We start from the raw sequence: 8,600 nt of genomic DNA, 5'->3' as shown, positions 1-8,600 counted from the left end.
TCACAGATCCAGATGGCAGAGGGGCATGAAACAAGTCCCAGGCAGCAAAAAGACACTTCCCCAACTGAAGGTGAGTCTCATCATAAAGCCATATGTGAAGTACCAAAAACACATGGAGCACACCAATAGGGGATCAAGTAGAGCATGATGATTTAGTCTTTTTTTTTACCCCACAAAAGGCACAAGGTGACCCTGCGAGATGCCTTAGGGGGAAATCAGCTGAGAGAACTCATCCTGCCAGCAGCCTGAAGCATCATGGCCATCCCTGAGCTTCCCATGGCCAGCATCAGGTGACAGCTTTCCCTTTCCCACCACAGATGCACAGATGGCTTATTTATCCCTGCAGTATTTGTCGGGAGCTTCCTACCTTGCTCCTACCTCACGTCTGTCTTCCAAATGCTCATTACACTATGACCTCACAGCTGTGCTGAATTCTGTAATGCTATTCTCTGTCAGCACAGGGATTTAACAGAAAATCCAATGTGGATAACCAGAGATATGCAATGTCTGACATGAAAATGGTGCTAAGAGCAGCAATATCTACATTGGGCTGGTGGTGCAGAAGAGGAGAAATTTTTTTCCACTGAATGTCCATAGGGTCCATCAAGAAAAAGCCACCACATTTTGAGAATTACCAAACTCTACAGCAGGCCCACTCAAAAAGCAAGTCCTTCTCTTGATCCAACAATACCGGGGTTATTTTATCAAGGCAAGGTTTAGCTGGGAGCAGCAGATAAGGTGTGAGAAAGAATTACTCTGATATTCCACAATTCTGCAGCAGGTTTTGCCCACATCTCTAGCAAACCTGGAAGTTTGGAGGTAATTCTCCACATGAAGATAGCTGCCCCTTTTTCACAGTCCCACATGCACAGTTTATTCTTTAATATTTTTGAAAATACCACAGCCTTCATTAGGGGCTGCATTTGGTATCTGGGAGAGCCCTTTTGAGACACAAGGAAGAGTTCATTTGTATTTATCTGAGAGAAAACTGATAGACCAGATCTTTATTAATCAAAGTCAATGAAACTGCATGGTTGAGAATGTGATCCAGTGTTTACAAACATACGTTTTGCAGGCAGACTGTTTTGGTGCAGTTTCTCCTCCAGAAAGGGTATTGCCATACATCTTCATTTATTCTCCTAACGAAATTAACGAGGTATTTAGTTACACAATTTATAGGAAGAAAAGTTAATGGCATTGCATTCTCAGCTTATGTGAAAAGGAAGTGTGGTACTTCAGCAAAACAAATAGAATTCCTCTGCCCACACATAGTAGAGTGCCAAACTAATTAAATAGGCTTATCTCAGATATAGAATTCAGGCTTCATCTTTCAAAATGAGAGGTTTAAAGAGGGAAGAATATTATGGTCTATCAGCTATACAGATATATATAAGTGTCTGAATTAATCTTTGGATGTCTGCCAGTGAAACTGAGAAGGTTCTCATGTCTGTAGAATACAGAGAGTAACCATAAATGCTTATAATTTGTACTTCATTAACAGGACCTTGTTCAAGTTGTCTGTAAGAGAGAAGACTTTTCTGAGGCAACACAGTTCCAATTTACATTATCAGTCCTAATCCCACAAACTGCATTGTTTTGAATTTAAATATAAGACTTTTTTTTAGATGGCAAATGCCTGATCATCTTTCTTCTACTATGAGAACCAGGAGAAGCATGGTGAGAGTAAATTAAACCCCAAGGAATACATCCCCAATACTGTGTGTTCAGCCAGTGTCACGTAGAACAAAGACCAAGTTCAAAAGCATGCAGAAAACTTACATTAGTAATGAAGTGACAACTTAATAATTATAAAAGGAAAAGATCCTAAGGGAGTTGGGAAGAAACTAAACTGTAAGCAATACACAAATAGTCCTTTTGTCTTTTATTTCCTGGGCCCTCTCTGTAGTGCCTGGTACTGTGTCTTGACAGGAATAAGTTACTGTAAGCCATGGATTCCAGAATTTAATGTGCTGCTGAAATTATTTGAGAGCAAGAGTGAGCCTTTACAACTGCCTAAGATCTGAACAATTCTTAATATCTTTTGCAGTTCCTCAGCTCTTTCATCACTTCTTCAGCAGCCAAACTGCCCAGCTGCTGCAGGGATTCAAACTCCTGACTGCTGTGAGCGTGCCTTGTTTGTTGAGGTTTGAGCACCAGGTTTGCATCTTCCCTTGGAAGCTGACAGGAAAACTGGTCAGAAACAGAGGCAAATCCAGGGGTAGTCTTGGAAACATGAATCAGGGAAGAAAACTGCAAAGCTGCTCTTCAATCATCTGGCACAAATTATTGTTTTTTGTGTCAGATCTGGCCAGCACCTTGATGATCTGCAATCAAACAGTCACAACAGTTAAATGTAATGATTTCACAACATTTTCTAGATATATGAAAAACAGGCAGGTGTTATTTAAATGCATTAATTCAGCCACCTTGAGAGTTAAATTGACAAGAAACGGTATGAAGAACTGAATTCCTTATGTTCCTTATGAAACATAAGGAAAATAACAAGAAATAAAATTTCTTATTGATGTGCAAACAAATCATAGATAAGAAGAAAATAACTGCTTAGACTAGACCTTATCCAAGAGGCTATGCTAAATAAATACATTTAAAGCTTTTAAATCTTTAACAATCAAACTCATATGGGACTTCAGCATACAATGAAGTTTTATGTGGCATCCTCAGAAGAGAGGTGCTCTTTTGCATTTGGTTCATGAGTTACCACACAGAACAAACTGAGATTTCAGAGCTCAAGTAATAGCTTCTGTAACACTATAGATATTTAAAAATCTATGCTGTATATAGTGGAACCTGTAGTTAAATGGGTTTAGAACCAGACAGTACCACCACTGGAATGAAATACCCACTTGGACTCGGGACATCCACCTTTATGTATTGTGAGATAGTAAAGGGTATCAGGGCATGGAAAATAAAAGCTCTCAAAGAGAAAAGTACAGGTACACAAATGTCCACAAGTGGAGGACAAGAACAAAAGGCAGCACCGTACAGCAAAACAAATATCGTCCTAAGAGATACCCTGGGGGAAGATCCATCAAGATGCAAAAATACTCAAGAATAATTTTTAAGTGCCAATTAGTGAGATACCCACTCCTGTAGCAGCATGCATCTAGTTCTAGGTAGCTCATGCAAAATCATCATGGAGTTATGCCCACTGGGAGCAGGTGCTTCAATTAGAGGTTACATTTGTAATGTAATTAAATGCCTAATTTATTAAAAGGAATGCAAATCACCTCAGTTTCTAAGTGGCAGCAGTGACATTTGGAGCACACTACGCAACACCTTTGTTTTAGGAATTAAGCATTGTATGCCCTCAATGACAGCAGCTCCAAAATGGCCTGTTGCTCACTGGTCTCCTGAGAGCCCCAGTGAGCATAAAAAGTGAGAAATGGGATCATAACATTTATGAGAGACAACTTGGACAGTCACAATAAACAGTATTTCATTGAGGTTTTGGAGGTTTTTTAATTTTTCCTTTTTATATCAACAACTCAACACAATTATTTAATTTTTTAAAATATTTTTATACAAAAGCTTTTTATTGGGTTTTTTTAGTATTTCAATGGTTTGCAACCATAGTGGCTTGCCTTAGCTCTGAGAGTAGAGTCACCTCTTTGAGCTGTCATGCCTTTTGTGCCTGTTCTTCAGTAACTCTCTGGTGTGCAATTGAGCATCTGGTTGATGGCTACCATTCCCATTGCTAGACCAATTTCAATGATTTGTTGCAACAGTGAGTCCCATAATGTAACAGGGAAAGATTAGAAACAAGCGGCCCTGCAGAATTGCTAAAATACATAATCATTTGTACTGGTGTTTAACTCATATTCCATATGATCCATTGTTAACAAGAGAGCTGCTTAACCACAGGAAGTTATTTATACATTGGATAGACATGCTGGAAAAAAACACCACCAAAATATCCAATACTATAATGAGACTTACATAAAACAAAAGAATTCCATGTATCTTTTCACAGCATTACTTAAAAATATTGTTCATTTAGTAAGGCTTTTTTTTTAGGTGAGAATATAGGACAATCTCTCACTGGAAAAATTCTGAAACAAAAAAGAAAAACAAGGATCAAGCACTGCAACAGCACCTCTCTCCCCATAGCCCAGGAGCAAAACATGGCAATACCTCCATGCAGTGACACTCCTTCAATCCAGAGCTCCCAAAGTCCCTGGTGAAACAGTTGTCACATCTGATTTTCACCTTTCGTCCTCTTGTTTGGGAGTGAATCCTTCCAGGATTTAAGGTGTGTGGCTCAGTGGCTGCCCACACAGACTCCAGTGAACTCAGCTGGGCTCTGATTTTGTATAGGCAAGTATCTCCCAACTTGCTGCAACGTTAAAGCCAAATTCTGCAGCCTGCGAAACAAAATAAGGACATCTTTCTTAATGCTTTCTGGTCTAATTTTCAGCTTGTTTACCCACCTGTCTTTCCTCACTTGATTGTTATTATATGATTTAATAAGAACACAAATAACCCTCACCAAAACAAAAGTAGATGGAAAGGTGTCCTGGTTAAAATGTTTTCTTCTTTGAACTCAGGTAATCATATCTACTCAAATTCTCATCTCCTGATAAAACATAAATAGTCTATTGAGGCCATGAGAAGAAATTATTTACAAGCGCTTTTTCAAGTGCTTTATTAACTGCCTGCAATGTCTATTGAAATAACATTCTTTCCTCTAAATTTGTAAAGGCACAGAGGCCTGATACAGGAGGCTGGTGATTTTGGCTGATTATCATTTGATTATTTGGGATTTTAAGAACATATGTGATAAAGATCATTATACTTTTGTGTATACATTTGTCTGCTTATACATGACAGTATTTTCTTTGCCTATTTTGGTGTATTTCCAATACAATATTCTTCAGAGAGATAATATTTTCACCACTTTTTTATGTGTGGTATTTCAAGTAGTTACTTGTAAACAGCCACTCTGCACCATAATGTTGAGATCTAACCAGACAATCAGAAAACCAATGTGAAAAAATAGGGATCCTTCATACCTAACATCCATCTGTACATTGAGTTTAGACTAAGGAACTTTTAATACTTGTTTATTTCAAATGCATTTTTCTTTGTCTCTTACCTCAGCCCAGGAAAAGCCCTAGAAGTCAATTTAATTCAAAATTATGAATAGAAGTTTGCTCTAGAAAACAAGCAAATGTGGAGCTCTGTCAGACCTCTGGCTGGTGCCGCACTGGTCCCATAGAGTAGTGTCCATGAATATTTCTCAACTCTTTTTACCTTAGTTAGGATGTTGCTACCACAATGCACAATTTTACTGCTTTAAGAATTTCTTAACTTCTACATGGTAAGGTTCTTTTTTTTCCTACCCATAAAACACTTAGAGAGTTTTATACCATCTGTGCAGAAAAACCTAGGCAGGTCACCTGTTGGCTTCCAGATGGAATATAAATATTTGGCTTGGGATATTGCAGTTTTAAATAAAACTGCAGTGGCATACTACCACTGAACTATTCTTCTTTATTTACTGACCTGGCATCAACCTTGGAAAACAGCTCTTCTTCTGTGCTGATAAAACCCAAGCAAGTTGTTCCAAATTATTTCATATGTTCATGCACCTTGCACAGACAGGGCTTTTAATTTGTCAAATATAATTGAGTTTGCATTGAATAAACATAAGAAATATGTGAAGAATTTATGAACAAGAAGGAAACAAAGAATAGATTGTTCTTAAGGGGAATGGCCACTTTCTCACTGCAAACTCATATTTCTGTCAAGGGCATAAAAAATCTGTTTTCAGGCAAATTTTCAAGTCTATGCAAATCACATATACTAGCCTAAACAGCTACTTAAGTAAATAAAATCTGCTAAACATTTTAGACAATCATTATGGGAGGTTTACCTGTATGCACAAACATGAAGACATCATCTGCTCTAACAGGATAAAACCAGGCTGTCCCCATGGCATAACCAGGTCGGAAAATGGACTGATAGCAATACAAGATACTGCATACTATGACACTGGGAATTTTCAAAGTAATGAATTTTTCCATAAGCAAGAGAAAAAGTCAACACATATAAGAGCTACTAGTACTGTCTATGTATTTACAAATTCTTCTGCAGCATTTACCAGTTACAGTTAAATGGACAGTAACTTCTGCAGCAAAAGAGTCAGATAGCAAATAAAAGCACTAAAACAACTCCTAAAAAAAACCCAAAAGAAACAATACAAGGCTTGCCACAAACTTGTTTAATTCTTTGCTGGCATGTACCTCACCCCAATTAGAAACATTCCACAAAAACGGGAACAATATAATTTGGTTAGCCAAGACTCTGGTGCAAGGGGTGGATGCTCTGCCTGCCAGCAAGCTGCAGCCCCAACCTCTGCTTTGTCTTGTCTTTCAGTCAGAGAATGGACTCCCCTTCCAGCCATGGGGTCTTATAAGGTTACATTCCCTCCATGATTAATAACCCTGTGACTTCTTTAGCTCCTAGAAGTACGAATTACACCTTTACCATAACATCCCTAATGAAAAGGAAAATGATCTGTCTGAAAAGTAGGACACAGAGCCAGGAAATTAAGAAAATGAGATAGCAACTTATTTCCAAGAGCTGCTGAAAGCACTGCCAGGAGCAAAAGTTATTCTCTCTCCCTAAGAGATTGTTACCAATCCTTCATGGTGGTTGATGGTCACCTAGGAATGGTCACTTCTCCTGTCTTAACCATCTCAATGAATTATTCATCTCATTCCCTAAATAGGGCCTGTAAATTTTCTTCCTTCCACATGAATAGCATTGTAATATTTAGAAATTGTCTCTTTGGAAATGTGTCTGGTCAAAGTTTTCCTGAGCTTCACTGGAATATCAACATTAAATAATAATAGTGAAACTTTTGCTGCCAGGAGTCTGTTATCTCTGCTCAAACAGCACAGCCTGAAGCAGATCCCATCAACTGTTATGATGCTGGTAATATACCAAACACAGTCATTCCACGTTTAAGGGATCCAAAAGAACAGAAATTGCCTTCATTCATTTGTACTATGAAATTTAAAGAATGCTTCTTTTTTCTGTTTCAGTGGTATCTTTGGACTTGACATCAGTCAAGAAACTGTGACTCCAAAGAGAAAATGACTGAGACAGAGTATTTCTCCACTACCCTCTAATTTTAAATGACAGGTGCAGATATGTCTCAAGAGACTGACAGTTTTCTTATTGTGCTTTGCATTTGAAAGGCATGTGGGGGTTTTATTTCAGAATATTTTTATTTCTTCTCTTGCTGTGTCAGTGGCCAAGTTTGAAAGTCAAGCCTTGTAAATCACACAATTCCTGGAAATGAGTTTCAGACCTCTGAATGCTGACTCACTGGCAGTTAAGTGCTTTTTCATAAGTAGCTCAGTAACTTTCAGAGCCAGGATTTTCAGAAACAACCTTCTGTACTACAGACTGTTGGCAGGTAAAATTATGTGCCAGTTTAAGGTTGAATAGAGGACTTTTTATTACCTGTCTCAATTGCATTCGCTGCCCTGATTAATTAAATGGCCAGAAATATGGGCAGTGTATGCCCTGCTTGTAAAGGCTGGCTACATACTTAATAGAAAGCATTCTAAAGCAGCTCATCCAATATTCCCACTTCCAGCACAGATTAAGAGGGTTACATACAGCCCCCAAAAACTGCTCACCTGATCTCTGCTGCTGTGGTACTAACCACCAAAAAGCATGGAAGAACTGCCAAGACTGTTCATGCACACAAACAGTGGCTAAGGCATCCTAGTGGATGGAGGGTGACCTTCTTGAGAGCAATCTGGGAGGTGAGGTGTGTAAATCTCATGGCTTTAGCTGCTGGTGATTGCCTTCCCTTGGCTTACACGTGTAAGTTACACCTTAGGGTGAAAGCCCTTTAATGAGGAGGAGGGGCTTATCCCACTCAACACTTGAATTACTCAGGGAGTTCAAGGAGATGCTCAAGAAGCCACAGCAACAGAGTTCTTTTGGTTATGCACTGATCCCAAGTCCCTCTGTTTGCCCTGCAGCCCTCAGCTGTGGGAAGGTGGGTGTCATTTGACATGGGCACAGTGATCTGCTGGTTTCTGAGAGATTCTGGTGTGGCAGCTGTTTCTAGAAGCTGCCAAGGACACTGGTGCTGCACATCAAAGAGGTTCAGCGCATGTTCCACTGCTGAAAGGCTAAGTGCCACTAGATGGGTTTTCATGTTTGTACTGGCCTTTCTCTTCTTTAAGTATTTCTGCAATGAGGAAAAAGTCTGTCTGAAGCTGCACTGGGTGATGACCATGCTCATGACTGAGAATGACAACCTCTTCCACCTGGAATGCCTTCTCCAAGTCTGCAGCCACTCTTGGGCTTTCACCCTGAGGAGCAGTGAAAGGAAGGGACTCCTGCAGGATGCTGGCTATTCTGACAAAATACAGCTAATACTCCTGTGTGCTAAGCTGACAAATTTTTTGCTACCTCTTTCCCCACCATCACTTTAAGAAACCTATCCCTGCCCATGCCAAGACACTTGTTTTGTCCATTTAGGAAGAATATTTCCCTTTTTCAAGAAACTGGTCTAATCAAAGTGGTAGCTCACATCATGACTTTTCAGCCAGTGA

The 8,600-nt window shown here is 39.3% G+C and overlaps 1 long non-coding RNA gene across 1 annotated transcript; it reads right to left on the bottom strand.

Annotated features, from left to right (window-relative positions):
- Positions 1 to 498: 498 nt before the first annotated feature.
- Positions 499 to 4,648, bottom strand: LOC113459116 (uncharacterized). The gene is made up of 3 exons (XR_003379999.2): positions 4,153 to 4,648; positions 3,958 to 4,070; positions 499 to 2,324 (listed from the first exon to the last, which is right to left on the bottom strand). It is a non-coding gene; the product is annotated as an uncharacterized LOC113459116 (long non-coding RNA).
- Between the last annotated feature and the right edge of the window lie 3,952 nt (positions 4,649 to 8,600).

Source organism: Zonotrichia albicollis, chromosome 5, assembly GCF_047830755.1.
Source record: "Zonotrichia albicollis isolate bZonAlb1 chromosome 5, bZonAlb1.hap1, whole genome shotgun sequence".
Taxonomy (NCBI): Eukaryota; Metazoa; Chordata; class Aves; order Passeriformes; family Passerellidae; genus Zonotrichia; species Zonotrichia albicollis.
The sequence above is the reverse complement of the archived record's forward strand: the minus strand, read 5'-3'. Positions and strand labels throughout refer to the sequence as shown.